The sequence below is a fragment of the Oncorhynchus keta genome, chromosome 34, assembly GCF_023373465.1.
Source record: "Oncorhynchus keta strain PuntledgeMale-10-30-2019 chromosome 34, Oket_V2, whole genome shotgun sequence".
Lineage (NCBI taxonomy): Eukaryota > Metazoa > Chordata > Actinopteri > Salmoniformes > Salmonidae > Oncorhynchus > Oncorhynchus keta.
The window spans coordinates 22,542,682-22,560,835 of NC_068454.1; positions in this window are offsets into that span (position 1 = coordinate 22,542,682).

Genomic DNA, 18,154 nt, shown 5'->3' on the forward strand with positions numbered 1-18,154 from the left:
ACGCTTCTATTGCATCTCACTCTTCTTTCTTTCACTCCCACATCGTATTATTAAATGCTAACCTATTATCTCACAAATAACATAAGCTTTATCCTTACTTTTTATATGGGCTTTGAGTGTGTGTGTGTGTGTGTGTGTGTGTGTGTGTGTGTGTGTGTGTGTGTGTGTGTGTGTGTGTGTGTGTGTGTGTGTGTGTGTGTGTGTGTGTGTGTGTGTGTGTGTGTGTGTGTGTGTGTGTGTGTGTGTGTGTGTGTGTGTGTGTGTGTGTGTGTGTGTGTGTGTGTGTGTGTGTGTGTGTGTGTGTGTGTGTGTGTGTGTGTGTGTGTGTGTGTGTACACGTGTGTGTGTGTGTGTACACGTGTGTGTGTGTGTGTGTGTGTGTGTGTGTGTGTGTGTGTGTGTGTGTGTGTGTGTGTGTGTGTGTGTGTGTGTGTGTGTGTGTGTGTGTGTACATGTGTGTGTGTGTGTACACGTGTGTGTGTGTACACGTGTGTGTGTGTGTGTGTGTGTGTGTGTGTGTGTGTGTGTGTGTGTGTGTGTGTGTGTGTGTGTGTGTGTGTGTGTGTGTGTGTGTGTGTGTGTGTGTACACGTGTGTGTGTGTACACGTGTGTGTGTGTGTACACGTGTGTGTGTGTGTTGTGTGTGTGTGTGTGTGTGCTGTCTGTGTGTGTGTGTGTGTGTGTGTGTACACGTGTGTGTGATTCCCCTTGGCCTGTAAGAAACGACATGTCATTCCTCTATATTGGCAGCTGTCTGCTGGGTGGGTTGGTGAGTGATTGACCAGTCTCACTCAGTGTGTGTGTGTGTGTGTGTGTGTGTGTGTGTGTGTGTGTGTGTGTGTGTGTGTGTGTGTGTGTGTGTGTGTGTGTGTGTGTGTGTGTGTGTGTGTGTGTGTGCGTGCTTGTGTGTGGGCTGGTGAGTGATTGACCTGCCTAAAATCTCTGAGTCCATGTCCCCTGATTGATCGTCTGGTAAATCGATCAACCTCCTCAGACACCTGGACCATAGATGCTGGTCTCACCCCGGGCCTATTCAGATAGACAACACTCTCCCTTCCTCTCATTCTCTCTTTCTCTGTCCCCCCCTCTTTCTTTCTCTCTTTCTCTTTATCCCACTCTCTTTTTCTCTTTATCTCCATCTCTCTCTCTCTCTCTCCTTCCATCTCTATCTCTCATCCTCCATCTCTCTCTCTACGATGGTAAACCAACACAAGATCTCAAGGTTTTACTAATTTGACTTTAGATTGACGTTTCCCTACACGTGAAGTGTATTTGAATCCCTAGGACTCCTCTTGCTCAGCGTCATTCCGTTTCTCCAAACGTCAAATTTAGAAGGTTTACAATAGAGTTAAGTTTGGCATCCGTTCCGGCATTTAGTGTCTACCTGTCACGCCTTGGTCTTAGTATTTTGTGTTTTCTTTAATTATTTGTTCAGGCCAGGGTGTGACATGGGTTTATTGTATTATCGTATTGGGGTTTTTGTAGGCATTGGGATTGTGGTTGATTAGGGGTGTGTCTAGTATAGGCTTGGCTGCCTGAGGCGGTTCTCAATCAGAGTCAGGTGATTCTTGTTGTCTCTGATGGGGAACCGTATTTAGGTAGCCTGGGTTTCACTGTGTATTTCGTGGGTGATTGTTCCTGTCTCTGTGTAGTTTCACCAGATAGGCTGTAATTAGGTTTCACGTTCCGTTTGTTGTTTTTGTATTTGTATAGTTATTTCATGTGTCACTTTTTTCATTAAAGTCATGAGTAACCACCACGCTGCATTTCGGTCCGACTCTCTTTCGACAAACGAAGAACGCCGTTACACTACCACTGGAATTGAATATACGAATTTCAGATGGATCTGGAGTCATAGGATTTTGCCAATCTGCCATCGCCGTCCACAACACCTGAGCAAATCCCAAGCCTACTTCATGGTAATAGCGCTCACTGTTACCCCTAGCTGTTATTTTATTTATTTAACTGGGCAAGTTAGTTAAGAACAAATTATTATTTACAATGACAGCCTACCTGGGAACAGTGGGTTATCTGCCTTGTTCAGGGGGAGAACGACACATTTGTATCTCATCAGCTCAGGGATTCAATCCAGCAACCTTTCGATTAAATGCCCAACACTCTAACCACTAGGCTACCTGCCACCCCTAGTGGCTGGTTTTGAAGGCATTTCCCGTCATCCTCTGGACAGACGTCCAATTTCGATGTCAATCTTGAGTGGTCTGCCTGGGTAAACCTGGGGGTGCTGTGGTCCAGGTGTGAGTGATGAGAAGACCAACACATTGAGACAGGAGGGGATCAGAGGGGGAATCTAACACCGAAGACGTCTTTTATTCTGATTCATGGAGACATTCTGCTTTTCATTCTTTGGAATCTGGCAATTGTGTAAAATGGTAGCCTATTCTAATGCCATCATAACAGACACAGTCACTTCTTGGGAGGCAGACATATAGAATGAAGTGGTATTAAATTGTGTTCATAACAGCAAAACATAGTGATATGTTGTATAAACGACAACATTTACATTTTAGTCATTTAGCAGATCCTCTTATCCAGAGCGACATACAATTAGTGCATTCATTTTAAGATAGCTAGCTGAGACAACCACAAATCACAGTCGTAGCAAGTACATTTTCCCCCAATAATGTAGTTATCAGCAAAGTCAGTGGCAGTAGGAAAGACAAGGACAGGTATGTTTTGTGGGATTTATTTCACATACTCTTTGAAGAGGTAGTGTTTCAGACATTTTCATAAGATGGGCAGGGACTCAGCTGTCCGGACGTTAGGGGGAAGCTTTTTTTATGATTGGGTTAGGCCAGGACAGAGAAGAGTTTTGACTGAGCTGAGTGGGATCTGACCCCCTGTAGGGGTGGGAGGGCCAAGAGACCAGAGGTGGCAGAATGGAGTGCTTGGGTTGGGGTGTAGGGATTGAGCATAACCTGGAGGTATGGAGAGAGCCCCCCCCCCCCTTAATTAAGCTCTGTAAAGTTGCATTTTAAATGGCCTACTCAGGTTCTCTTGTTCTAGTCTATAACATCTAGATGATGATAAACCAGGGAGTTCTGATGTGTGTTCTATATGTGAAGAATTCCTCAGTGTCTCTAACCTCAGACAAACCATGACCTTTTCATCCTTCAGACAGACTGCATGTTGGCAGTTTTCATAACCTCTGACCTTATTGAAACACCTAACATTTTCTTCCTCTCATCTCTCCCATCTCCCCTATCCCTTCATCATCCCCCCTCTCTCCATTTCTCTCTTTGTGGTGCAGTAGATATAACAGATTGACTGTATCCTCCAGCTGCTTTGATCCCACTGAAGACAGTGAACTGCTGGGGATCTTGGTCACCCACTGCCCCGTCTAATGCTATAGATTACTGTCTTCCTCTACTCTTTCTATCATTCTATATCTTTTTTTGTCGGTCTCCCTTTTCTGTTTTCATTACCTCTCAATCTATTCTTAGAAGTCTTACCAGCTGTCCGTGTCTCTTTTCCCCCTCCACTCGCTCCATGAATTCCCTTTTCCTAATTTTTCTCTCCACCTTTCTCCATCCCTCCCTGCCTCTCTTGTTAGATTGAACCTTGTCTTTGAGTCCTCTGCAAAGAGGAGGGGTTTTCCTAAATGGGGGCACCCAGGAATTGATTCGCAGAGTGAACTTTGTTCCAGGTTATGAGCTCAGCGTGTGAGGTCACTGAAATCCATGACTCTGAAGATCCACTGGGGATTTACTGTGAGACCCACCTAATGTTGAGCTGAGAGAAAGACTGGAATCAATCTATAGCAAATACCGTACTCATAAACAAGAAAAACAAACAGCAACATATGGAGGCCATTTTTCACCCTACAGATGATGCTTCAGAGCAGATAAATGTGTGGAGTACATCATCATCATCCTATACCTAAGTGAGCCAATCATCAATAATAATTACCTCATGACTGGTCCATTTAGTCCAGGCAATCAGGGCTTAATTTAATTGCCACATGTCTAATTAGTGCTATCCTTTCTAATTACCATCAGGCTGTAACTACAGATAGACTCCTCTCCTGTCTATCCAGTACCCAGACTACACTCTTCAACAAATCAAATCAAATGTTATTTATCACATGCAACACATAGTGTGAAATGCTTGCTTATGAGCCCTTCCCAACGATGCAATTAAAAATATTAACACAAGAGGAATAAAACACTCAAGAATGAAGCTATATATAGGGAGAATGTACTGGGCCATCCGCCTCCCCTTCTGTAGTGCTTTGCTGTAAAGGGTGGTGCATTTACCCTACCAAGCAGTGATGCAGCTCGTCAAGATACTCTCAATGGTTCAGCTGTAGAACCTTTTGAGGATCCGAGCACCTATGCCATATCTTTTCTGCCTCATGATTGGGAAGAGGTGTTGTCATGCCCTCTTCATGACTGTGAAGGTGTGTGTTGAGTCCTTAGTGATGTGGATGCCAAGGAACTTGAAGTTCTCTACCCGCACCACTACAACCCTGTCGTCCTGGCACCACATTGCCTAGTCTCTGACCTTCTCCCTGTAGGTTGTCTCATCATCGTCAGTGATCAGGACTACCACGGTCATGTCGTCAGCAAACTTGGTGTTAGACTCATACATGGCCACGCAGTCATGGGTGAACAGGGAGTACAAGAGGGGATTAAGCATGCACTTCTGAGGGGGTCCCGTGTTGAGGGTGAGAGTGGTGGAGATGTTGTCGCCTACCTTCACAACCTGAGGCCGGCCCATCAGGAAGTCCAGGATCCAGTTGCAGAGGGAAGTGTTAAGTCCCAGTGTCATGAGCTTGGTGATGAGCATGGAGGGGACTATGGGGTTGATGGCAGGTTACCTTGGAAATCCTGGGAACAGGGACAATGGTAGTCAGCTTGAAACATGTTGGGAATAACGACTGAGTCAAGGAGAGATTGAACATGTCAGTGAAGAAACTTGCTCTGAGAACTTTCATGCGGGACTCAGTGTTGTTTTCTTCAAAGCGAGCATAAAAGGAAATTAGCTCGTTTGGTAGTTCTGCGTTACTGGGCATATCACGGCTGGGTTTCCCTTTGTAATCCCTTATCATCTGCTAACCTTGCAACATCCGACGAGCGTCGGAGCCAGTGTAATAGGTTTCCACCTTCCTACGTTGTCCTTTTGCATTTGTTATGTCTTGTCAGAGGTCGTAGCGAGATTTCTTGAATGCGTCCATATCTGTGTTCTGTTATTTGTAAGCGTTAGCTCTAACCTTTAGCCCAGCATGGATATTTCATGTAATCCATGGTTTATGGTTTGGATACCTTCGTAAAGTCACTGTGGGGGTGACGTTGTTTATGCACTGATTGATGAAGCCCATGACTGATGTTGAGAGCTTCTACCTGTAAAAATAAAGGTTCTACCTGTAAAAATATGATTTTATTTCAGTATTTACACTGTCTCTATGCACACTCACAGGGCCGTACACACTCACACACTGTCAGTCCATAATTTGCTCACCCACACATAATATGCACATACATTTATACTGACTCCACACACCTGCACACCCACTCACATGCAAGCTGCTGCTACTCTGTATATCTTATATTCTGTTGCCTCGTCACCTTACCCCAATACATGTCTACCTCCATCACTCCAGCATCCCTGCACATGTAAATATGGTATTGGAACATACTTTTATAATATTTCCTGTGTTTATTATACTTATTTTATTGTGTATTTCATATTTCTTATTCTTATTTCTCATGTTTTTTTTCTTCTAGTAATACATTGTTATTAATTATCGCATTGTTGGGTTTCGAGTTTTAAAGAAAGGTATTTCACTGTACTTGTGCATGTGACCTTAAAACTTGTCAGCAATATTTATATATTGTATTCTTTTGAAATAAACACAGAATATGTCGACATCATCATCAGACCATTTTATTGTTAAACTACATAGTAATGTAAAAAGTTTTTAGAGCTGTATTACTTTTTTGTATTTGGAAATCATTTCCAGGTGTCCTGTTAAATATTTGCAGAGATGACATTTTCAGCCTCTTTGGAGGCTAGGTGAATTTTCCTTTTTTATTGCTATGTCTGTCAAACTTGCTGAATGCTTGATTTGGGTCACCTGCTAAAATAATAGTTCCTGTCTGGGTTTGATCTAATATAGCTTGAATTCTATCTAAGAACACAAGGTATGCCACTGTGTGGCTATACAATGAAATCAATGTGTATTTCTCCCATGTAAGGTACAATTCAAAATGAGAAAATGTCCTTCTTGGTCTGTGTGCTGGGATATATGGGAAAGGGGTGTATTCTTATTCATCAGGATGCCTACACCTCTGCTGTTACTACAGTAGGTGGCAGCATTCCCCACTCCAACTCAGCTCATCTTCATTTTTTTAATAGAACTCTTGCAGCAAAACCACAAGTGCTGACAATCTCTTTAAATGTTGAGGAACCTGTGCACTTTCCATGTAATAAGTTGACATTTGTTGGCCTTTTACGAAAGTTAACCTTGTCTGTTCCATCTGCCATTGAAGAACCAGATGAAACCTTTTGTGAGACATATGACATGTCGGTGAACATCCCATGGATATGGAAGAGGCATAGTATACACTGCATATATAAAACGTGTGAGCATGTACGGTGAGCAAACATTTAATGCTGCAATGTGTAACTTTTTGGGCGACCCGACCAAATTAACATAGGAATGTGATTTTAGATCTGTAATTTTCCTTGAAAGCAAGTCTACGTAGTGATAGAGCTGTTCTATGTGCACTATTTCAATGCTTCCCATTCTTCAGTTTAGTTTTTGTGTCTTATACTTTCGTTTTGTGACACCAGCTTCAAAATAGCTGAAAATACAATATTTTTGGTTATGGAAAATACATTTTAATGGGGTTTAGATGGTACAATGATTTTCTACACTCTTGAGTGATTGTTTTGTCACATGACCTTATTTGCCTAATTTCAGTTTTTCAACAACTACTTTTCTAACAACAGATTGTTGTAACGGATCTCGTCCTCCTCTTCTGAGGAGGAGTAGCGAGAAGGATCGGAGGACCAATGCACAGCGTTGTAAGTGTCCATAATGTTTAATCAAACACAACAGAACACTGGAACAAAACAATAAATGTGAATAAATGAAACACTCCCATGTGGTAACAAACACTGACACGGAAGACAAACACCCACTACTCAAAAGTGAAACCAGGCTACCTAAGTATGATTCTCAATCAGGGACGATTGACAGCTGCCTCTGATTGAGAACCATACTAGGCCGAACACAGAAATCCCAAATTATAGAAAAACAAACATAGACAACACACCCAACTCACGCCCTGACCATACTAAAACAAAGACATAACAAAGGAACTAAGGTCAGAACGTGACAATTGTAGCAGTTTGTTTGTTTTGGTGAGCATTGAGAGTATTTTACCCATTTTTTCCTGGATATCCTTTTGCTTCTTCAAGTTGCTCCTTGGCTTCCCCCAGAGGAAAAGACATGGCTTGTTGGATTTGTGTCATCGTGCCACTTTACCAACTGATTGGTTCGCTGTTGTACATAACTGACCGCTCACTCTCCCAGTTCCTTGGGATATGTTGATTTATCGATTTAAGAGGCTTAATTTGAACTTTGTTGTCTGGTTTCTACATATCTATATATGTACAGTATATTTTGTCTGTACAAAACAGAGCTCCTCACACCGCATGGGTCCTATCGGTGTGCACATGCTAAATAATCATAATCTGATTAGTGTTTTGTAATTATTCATCATTTTAAATCCTACTCCAATCTCATTTTAACCTCATTTAACACCTGATTTACTTAACATTAAGTACCTCTCAATACTGTAGGTCCAGTTATGTTCATGACATGGCACAAGCAGGGTGGGGGGAGCTTTCCTCTTTTGTTCTCTGTTGCTCCTCTATTGTTGAATTTGTAGGTTTTATTACGACAAACATCTGTGAACGATCCCCAGCAGTGGAAATAAAATAGTGTGCTAATCCAATATTACTGGACTAACACACTCACTGGCTGACTAACCTTTTCAAGAACGGTATCCCTTGGCCTTGGGTAGCAGCAGCAGATCATTTAACTGTCTGTGTCCTGTGCCAAATACATTTATTCAGTGAGTCCAGATTATTATTGTTTTCTGCTGGCTGCATTATTGCATCTACCTAGCTAGCTAATGTTAGCTAGCTAGTTATCTAGGCAACTAAAGATAATGTTAGTAGTTTTGTTAGCTATAGATTTGGTCATTCTAGATAGTTTTAAATGAAGACTAAACTGATTTTAGTAACTGATTTTATTAACACATTCCTTGTTTTCCAAGACATTTGAGTTTGCTCTCTCGTGAGGCAGGCAACCAGGCATGCAGGAGAGGAAGGTTGTCATTAGTTACCACAGTCAAAATTGGCTATATGGTAAAAATGAGGCTCTGTAGATTGTAACTAGGAGACCACTGTGACTAACAAGTGAATCCACCTGTCGCAGCGAGCATGGGGCTACCGCATTAAATCCCAGGGACAAGGTTATATTCACTAGACAAAACAGTCAAATGGGCTGATTTGGCGGACGTACTACGTCAACTTGTCCTATAAGAAACACCTGCTTTCTTTTCCTTTGCAAAACATTTTTTTTTCTTTTTTTTTCTATAACATTAATTAATTAATATATCTGGTAAACACATTTGATGCTGCTGCTTTGAAAGGGGTGTGGCGATGTCACACCAGATTGAAAAGTGCTGGGACAAATTCTGTCTCGCCATACATTTTCCAGCGGCTCTGAACCTACATTTTTATTTATTTATTTTTTATTTCACCTTTATTTAACCAGGTAGGCTAGTCGGTAGGATAGTCAGTTTTACTAGGGTAAGTTTGGCGGCGTGAGTGAAGGAGGCTTTGTTGCGGAATAGAAAGCCGACTCTTGATTTGATTTTCGATTGGAGATGTTTGATATGAGTCTGGAAGGAGAGTTTACATTCTAGCCAGACACCTAGGTACTTATAGATGTCCACATATTCAAGGTCGGAGCCATCCAGGGTGGTGATGCTGGTCAGGCGTGCGGGTGAAGGCAGCGAACGGTTGAAAAGCATGCATTTGGTTTTACTAGCGTTTAAGAGCAGTTGGAGGCCACGGAAGGAGTGTTGTATGGCATTGAAGCTCGTTTGGAGGTTAGATAGCAGTGTCCAAGGACGGGCCGGAAGTATATAGAATGGTGTCGTCTGCGTAGAGGTGGATCAGGGAATCGCCCGCCGCAAGAGCAACATCATTGATATATACAGAGAAAAGAGTCGGCCCGAGAATTGAACCCCGTGGCACCCCCATAGAGACTGCCAGAGGACCGGACAGCATGCCCTCCGATTTGACACACTGAACTCTGTCTGCAAAGTAATTGGTGAACCAGGCAAGGCAGTCATCCGAAAAACCGAGGCTACTGAGTCTGCCGATAAGAATATGGTGATTGACAGAGTCGAAAGCCTTGGCAAGGTCGATGAAGACGGCTGCACAGTACTGTCTTTTATCGATGGCGGTTATGATATCGTTTAGTACCTTGAGCGTGGCTGAGGTGCACCCGTGACCGGCTCGGAAACCAGATTGCACAGCGGAGAAGGTACAGTGGGATTCGAGATGGTCAGTGACCTGTTTGTTGACTTGGCTTTCGAAGACCTTAGATAGGCAGGGCAGGATGGATATAGGTCTGTAACAGTTTGGGTCCAGGGTGTCTCCCCCTTTGAAGAGGGGGATGACTGTGGCAGCTTTACAATCCTTGGGGATCTCAGACGATATGAAAGAGAGGTTGAACAGGCTGGTAATAGGGGTTACGACAATGGCGGCGGATAGTTTCAGAAATAGAGGGTCCAGATTGTCAAGCCCAGCTGATTTGTACGGGTCCAGGTTTTGCAGCTCTTTCAGAACATCTGCTATCTGGATTTGGGTAAAGGAGAACCTGGAGAGGCTCGGGCGAGTAGCTGCGGGGGTTGGGGGGGGTGGAGCTGTTGGCCGAGGTTGGAGTAGCCTGGTGGAAGGCATGGCCGGCCGTTGAGAAATGCTTGTTGAAGTTTTCGATAATCATAGGTTTATCGGTGGTGACCGTGTTACCTAGCCTCAGTGCAGTGGGCAGCTGGGAGGAGGTAATCTTGTTCTCTATGGACTTCACAGTGTCCCAGAACTTTTTGGAGTTGGAGCTACAGGATGCAAACTTCTGCCTGAAGAAGCTGGCCTTAGCTTTCCTGACTAACTGCGTGTATTGGTTCCTGACTTCCCTGAAAAGTTGCATATCGCGGGGCCTATTCGATGCTAGTGCAGTCCGCCACAGGATGTTTTTGTGCTGGTCGAGGGCAGTCAGGTCTGGAGTGAACCAAGGGCTATATCTGTTCTTAGTTCTGCATTTTTGAACGGAGAATGCTTATCTAAAATGGTGAGGAAGTTACTTTTAAAGAATGACCAGGCATCCTCAACTGACGGGTTGAGGTCAATGTCCTTCCAGGATACCCGGGCCAGGTCGATTAGAAAGGCCTGCTCACAGAAGTGTTTTAGGGAGCGTTTGACAGTGATGAGGGGTGGTCGTTTGACTGTTTGGTTGGGCTGGCTGGGGACGCGGCGATTCAGACAGTTAGCAGGCCTGTGCTAACAAGCTAACAGTTAGTAGGCCGGGGCTGAGCAAGGTAGCAGTTAGCGGACCGGGGCTAAACAAGCTAGCAGTTAGCAGGCCGAATTAGCAAGCAAGCAGATAGCAAGGGCAAGTATAGACCATGTATTGTGTTCCCTAAAGGTTACAGTACATGCATACTTACCCAGTACATGCATACTTACCCAGTACATGCATACTTACCCAGTACATGCATACTTACCCAGTACATGCATACTTACCCAGTACATGCATACTTACCCACTGGGTCCGCTGCTCTGGAGAAGACATGCGTAATGCTCTCTGTCCACTCTTGTTGGGCGATGGAAACACAAACAACATCCACAACCACTCAGAAAACACCACACCCTCCCAGCATCCCGATGAGCAAGTTTCCATCCCCTATTTTTTATTAACTTACATTTTTTTTTACATTTACATAATTTAGCAGACACTCTTATCCAGAGCAACTTACAGTAGTGAGTGCATACATTTTAACACTTTTTAATACTGGTCCCCTGTGGGAATTGAACCCACAACCCTGGTGCTGCAAGTGCCAACCTCTCCTAACTCAAATCCTTACCCTAAACCGGGTCCGTAACCTAAACCCTTGCCTCTTTTTAATTGTATCTTCTTGATTTTTCCTCTTTACATTTAACTATGGAATAAAGTTTGTTTTTATTCAAATCAAGTCGCAGAAGGGAAAGCAGGATTTCTCCCCCCATTCCCCTTGCCCCTTGCCAAACCTCACCCTCAACTGGACAGACACTGAGAAGAGGGGTAGAAAAGGGATATCCCTACAAAATTCAAGTCTCTTTACTTACTACAGGTTCTACAACTATTCTTTCAGACCTCAGTCCTACCTACCTACAGGTTATGGAAAATATGCTCTTAGGAAAAACAAAGCATTTTGGCCTGTCAGTAGAAAGGATCTCAGGGTTCAGCTGTATTCCCCTCAGTCAATCAATTAGCCAGATCAGAGAACCTTTCTCTGAGGGGGAGAGCCAGAGGAGGAGATGAGGAGAAGGGTGGATGTTGGGGTGAGGGTGGCTGACAAGGAGAGAATACACCAGGGGGAAAAGATAGAGAGACTTATATAGGGATGAAGATGAGCAGAGCGATGTTAACCTCTGTGAGTGTTTTCTTTTCTTAGACAGAACCAGTCTTCACAGTTTACCATATAGAGAGGAAGGATTTGGTATTTGGTATCAGCATTCCAAAGTCAGCCCTACATCATGTTAGTCTAACCGACTTGGATCGAACCTGGGTCTGCACCGCTCTTTAGGTGAAACTGACTGCTGATATCGTTTCCCTCTTGGTGGGGTAGAGTGAGCTCTGATTGGCTTTGAGTGTGCACCGGTTGCTATTCCTGTCACCATGACCTCTGGGTGAACCTGTTGTTCCTCATTTGCATAGGGCACTGAACTGACAGCTCATCAGCTTACATGGTTCATACACATATTCCTCTCAATCTCTCTTGCTTTCACTCCCTCTCGCCTTCTCGTTTTACCTCTTTCTTCCTGTCTCTCCTGTCTCTCAAGCCCTAATTTCTGTGCTTTCTGTCACCTGAAGCTGCATGGCAAATGGTCCTGGAACACAAGGAAAGCACAAAGGACAATGTCAAAGGACGAGTCAGCCCTTCCCCTTCTGAGAGGCCAAAATGTATCTCTCTGTTCCAGTATTCAGAGAACTAACTATTGAATATGTGATAGAATAATACTATAGTATCCATGTTTGGTATCTATCTGAAACGTGTTCTCTGAGGATAGCTATGATGCTATCTGTCTGGATGTATGATCTCTGTGCTAACTTGTGCCTGTACAGGTTGAACTCTAAATTACTCCATGCAAAGAGGTTTTATGGAATTCTGTCGTATTTACATTGTTCTCATTCCACACCAGAGCCCTTAGAAGCTATGCTACCCTGTGGAGATTGGGCCTTGGTGGTCTTGGTATACTCAGTATTGTTTGATTGGTCAATGGTTGTTGGTTTTGGGTTAAGGTGGTTAAACCTTCAGATATTATAAATGGAACTAAATACCTGTGTTCTCATTCTTATCCTGTATCCAGTCGATAGAGGAAGGTTGTATGATCAATTCTAATTTCCTAGGCCTCTGGCCTACTAGGCATGTCTTTGTTCATGCTTTGTCTTGTAAGTTAACCTTAGGATCATTTTGCCTAGAATAATGCTTTGTTAATGTCAGTATTTCCTTGTAAACTTAGGTACGCTTGACAGACAAAATGAGAAAAAAAATCCAGAAAATCACATTGTTGGATTTTTAATGAATTTCTTTGCAAATTATTGTGGAAAATAAGTATTTGGTCAATAACAAAAGTTTATCTCAATACTTTGCTATATACCTTTGTTGGCAATGACAGAGGTCAAACGTTTTCTGTAAGTCTTCACAAGGTTTTCACACACTGTTGCTGGTATTTTGGTCCATTCCTCCATGCAGATCTCTTCTAGAGCAGTCATGTTTTGGGGCTGTTGCTGGGCAACACGGACTTTCAACTCCCTCCAAAGATTTTCTATGGGGTTGAGATCTGGAGACTGGCTAGGCCACTCCAGGACCTTGAAATGCTTCTTACGAAGACATTCCTTCATTTGCCCGGGCGGTGTGTTTGGGTTCATTGTCATGCTGAAAGACCCAGCCACATTTCATCTTCAATGCCCTTGCTGAGGGAAGGAGGTTTTTACTTACTTTTATTTTTGCTCACCGTTCTTGTGATCATTTTGACCCCACGGGGTGAGATGTTGCGTGGAGCCCCAGATCGAGGGAGATTATCAGTGGTCTTGTATGTCTTCCATTTCCTAATAATTGCTCCCACAGTTGATTTCTTCAAACCAAGCTGCTTACCTATTGCAGATTCAGTCTTCCCAGCCTGACGCAGGTCTACAATTTTGTTTCTGGTGTCCTTTGACAGCTCTTTGGTCTTGGCCATAGTGGAGTTTGGAGTGTGACTGTTTGAGGTTGTGGACAGGTGTCTTTTATACTGATAACAAAACAAACAAACAGGTGCCATTAATACAGGTAACGAGTGGAAGACAGAGGAACCTCTTAAAGAAGAAGTTACAGGTCTGTGAGAGCCAGAAATGTTGCTTGTTTGTAGGTGACCAAATACATATTTTCCACCATAATTTGCAAATAAATTCATTAAAAAACCTACAATGTGATTTTCTGGATTTTTTTTCTCATTTTGTCTGTCATAGTTGAAGTGTACCTATGATGAAAATTACAGGCCTCTCTCATCTTTATACGTGGGAGAACTTGCACAATTGGTGGCTGACTAAATACTTTTTTGCCCCACTGTATATCTTTCTTAATGCCATTCTTGTACTTTTAAATTTTACATATTGTTGTGAATTGTTAGATATTACTGTAGTGTTGGAGCCAGAAACACAAGCATTTAGCTAAATTTGCTAAAATTGATAAAAACCTGTTTTCTTTTCGTCCTTATGGGGTGTTGTGTGTAGATTGATGAGAACATTTTTATATTTAATCCATTTTAGAATAAGGCTGAAATGGTAACAAAATGTGGACAAGGGGGTCTGAATATTTTCCGAATGCAGTGTATGTATCAAATATTATACTACATCTTCATCTACCCCTTTCTCTTTCCTTGACTCTCTGCTTTTCTCTCTCTCCCTTCCTCACTCCTCTCCTCTCTCATGTCTGATGAGTCTCCCTCTCTTCAGGGACTGCGGTGAGTGATGGCTGGGAATTAGCGATGTGTAAACAGTCACGCCTCCTTTTGCATATCATCAGCAGGTCCTTCACACTCCTCACATTCCACACCTTTTCTGCTGCTTCCTGCGATTTTCTGTTTGTAGGGTTTTCTGCTTTCCCAGAGGAAGAGGGGAGAAAAGGGGAGGAGGGTGGAGCACGTCTAACTGACTGAGTTAAGGTCACCTTCAGAAAACCGTCAGCAGCAGGAGAGGAGAGAGTGGGGAGGGGAGGAGGAGAGGTTAGGAGCTCCTGTAAGAAACAGTTACATTTGATACCAATTAATAACTCTGCAAAACATACTTCTAAGAGATCATACAATACAGACCCAGAGAGATAATTATGTAGTATGTGTTAGATGAGAGCTCCCATGCTACCCACTAATCATAGGAGGGGAATTCAGTAAACAGCTTCTTATTGATCGTCAGACATTTTGCTCTGCAAAGTTCACACATATTGATTTTCCTTCAAGACTCTCCGTATTACGTCTGAAAACTCCAAATCTATACGCATGTTTTACCCTGGAAATCGTTCCCTACCACAGGCACAATATGTCACTACATAAGGCCTGCAGTTGAATGTTATTTTCTGTTAAATACTAGCTATAGTACGAGCTTGAACATGTCTGCAAAGCAAAGTGGTACCTATTCACTGTGTAACCGTGTCATTGTAAAATGTAATTTATTCTCAATGGCAAAAATAAACTGTACAAGACTAGCAGGTTGTGTGCTGTAGCTTATCTATAAGTCAGATCAAATCATCAACATGATTAGTTCCAACACGGCCATCTCTACTGACCTCAGTGCCTTCTGATCACACTACAAAGTGTCAACATCAACGTCATGCATCACATCCATCCATTTACAAACTGGGATATTTAATGCCCAGCTCTAAAAGACTGAGGAGCGTAAAATATGCATGTCTAATTGTCTGGACATCTTCAGTTTTAATTCCTTTATCCATTGTTCTTATTTTGCTGTGGCTCTATGAGGCATGGCGTTGATGGGGATGTAGCCATTCGTGAGAAGAGAACACACAGCGCTGGGCTTTATAGGGTCATTATCTCTTCTCTGGTAATAAGGAACAAACCATCGCTCTCTCCAGCCATGACATTAATGCCTAAATGAGCATTAATTAACATGAGCATGAGCATGCGCAAACACACACACACACACACACACACACACACACACACACACACACACACACACACACACACACACACACACACACACACACACACACACACACACACACACACACACACACAAGATGCAATTTTCACACTCTTTTTACTTCTCTCTCCTTCCCTTCCTTTCTTAATTTCTCCCTCCATCCATCTTTATGAGAAGATATATCTTTTCTATTAATTAATGGGGCCAGAATAAGAGGAGTCTTTTGTTCCTAATTATTTTGTCAGACCTTTATTTTTAATATCTCTACCTAGCCATGTGTGAGGCAGTAAAACGCAATAGAAACCAGTACTGTATACTTGACAGGAAATATGTAGTGATGGCCTGCTATTTTAATTAGCAGAAGATAACCATATTGCCTATACAAATTATAGCTTTAGCCTTTTAAAAATGCATTTGAATGGTCATTGAGCATTATTCATGAAACTGCAAATTAATTGTAGCATAGTTTCACGCTGCACTGGAATAAAGTCGTTTTTTCCCTCTCTTTTCCCTGAAACACACTTAGCAGGTTTGACTGAATATGGGCTTTAATCACACCACTCACAACCTTGTCCTGATTCCTTTCTTACAGTTTGCTGTGAGCAGGATCACGTTGTATTTGATGACAACAAGGCCGAGCATCATGCAAATCAGGCCCTGGTATCTACCATGAACCCAACCACACATCTGTCTAGTTAACTGCAATGCTGCATACATACAATACCTTACCAAACACTGTATGTGTCACGTCAACACACACACACACACACACACACACACACACACACACACACACACACACACACACACACACACACACACACACACACACACACACACACACACACACACACACACACACACACACACACACACACACACACACACACACACACACACACACACACACACGAGCTGGGATTATCATGACAAAAAGAGAACTAAACTACTTTTCTCTACCACCACCCACAAGCTATATTTGTCTTAAAGGGGGTGTGGATGAGAGTATAAGTGTAGGCCTACACCAGTCTATAGTGTCCTTTGGAGCAGTCATCAGCTCCACCTAGTCTTGTCATAGGGAACCCACTCTGCATGGTGGCTTCACAACACTCTGATCCTGTGATCAGTTATTAGCACTTCAGTACCAGTCCCAGAGTAAACACTGCCACATCGCTGTCACATACTAAGGGTCACACAGAGGTCAGCCCGTCAAAGCTCAGAACACATGTACAACATGCTTAGACATGATCTGTTTCTGTAAGATTGGTCTCTCACACTGACAATCTACCAGACAGAACGCTGTGGTGATAGAGACTCAGAGACAGAACTGACTGTATTATAATGGAGACCTACTGAATATGTTGAAGAGAACTATTGAAATTAGCTAATTGTATGTTCAGCCCCAGGAAAATAGGGGAGGACTATTTAGAGATGCTGCTGTGGCATATTAGTAAAAGTATAGTAATTGTGGAGGAACAGACAGAGCTAGAACCAGAAAGCCATATGTGTTATAGGGAAAATCCACTACCTCATGTGCCATAAAGATTTAAACCTCCTGGCAGAGGTTGTAGTCTTACATCACTAGTATAGGGCTAAGCACATGTTTTTCACAGCATTGATCAACAGCTTGACGTTTATCTCTTTGCTATTGCTTTCAGTTCACTGCTCACTGAGGACAAATGCATGTGTTGCAACCTCCCTAATTGGCTTTTCACAATTTGCAAGATAATAACAACTCAATGGTGACGTAATTAGTACATGTATCAGACTATTTACAACTCAACAACACAAATAATGGCCCCGGAGGGGATGGCTGCCGTTTTACGGGCTCCTAACCAACTGTGCTATTTTGTTATTTTTTTCACCTTCTTTGTAACTTGTTTTTTTTACTTATTTTGTTCATAATGTTGCTGCTACTGTTTCTTATGATGGAAAAGAGCTTCTGGACATCAGAACAGTGATTACTCACCTCGAACTGGACAAAGATTTTTCTTTAACGAGTCCGATGCGAAGGGTATACTGCTTTCTCGAGAACAAGTCCGAATCCGTAAAGACGGAGTAAAAGGGGGCGGAGGTCGGGCTGCCTTCTGAGAATTCTTAGGTGAGTGAGTAAACCTCCACTACCATCCGTTCTATTGGCCAACGTGCAAGTATTGGAAAATAAAATTAATGATCTACGATGAACCTCTTGAAGCTAGGGGGCACTATTTTAATATTTGGAAAAATAATGTTCTGAAAGTAAACGGCCTATTTCTCAGGACCAGATGCTAGAATATGCATATAATTGACAGATTAGCATAGAAGACACTTGAAAGTTTCCAAAACTGTCAAAATATTGTATGTAAGTATAATAGAAGTGGTATTGAAGGCGAAACCCTGAGACAATCAAACCAGGAAGTGGCTTCTATTTTGAAAACTCCATGTTCCATAGCCTCCCATTGCTACATTTAAATCGATATCAACCAGATTCCCTTTCCTATCGCTTCCTCACGGTGTCAAAAGTCTTCATAGTTTCAGGCTTTTATTTTGAAAAATGAGCCAGAACGATAACATCGCGTCAAGTGGTCACATGAGTTTTGCTCACGCAACAGAATTTGGACAGCTATTGTTTTTCCCTCTCCTACTGTGAAAGACATTTGCAGTTGATATATT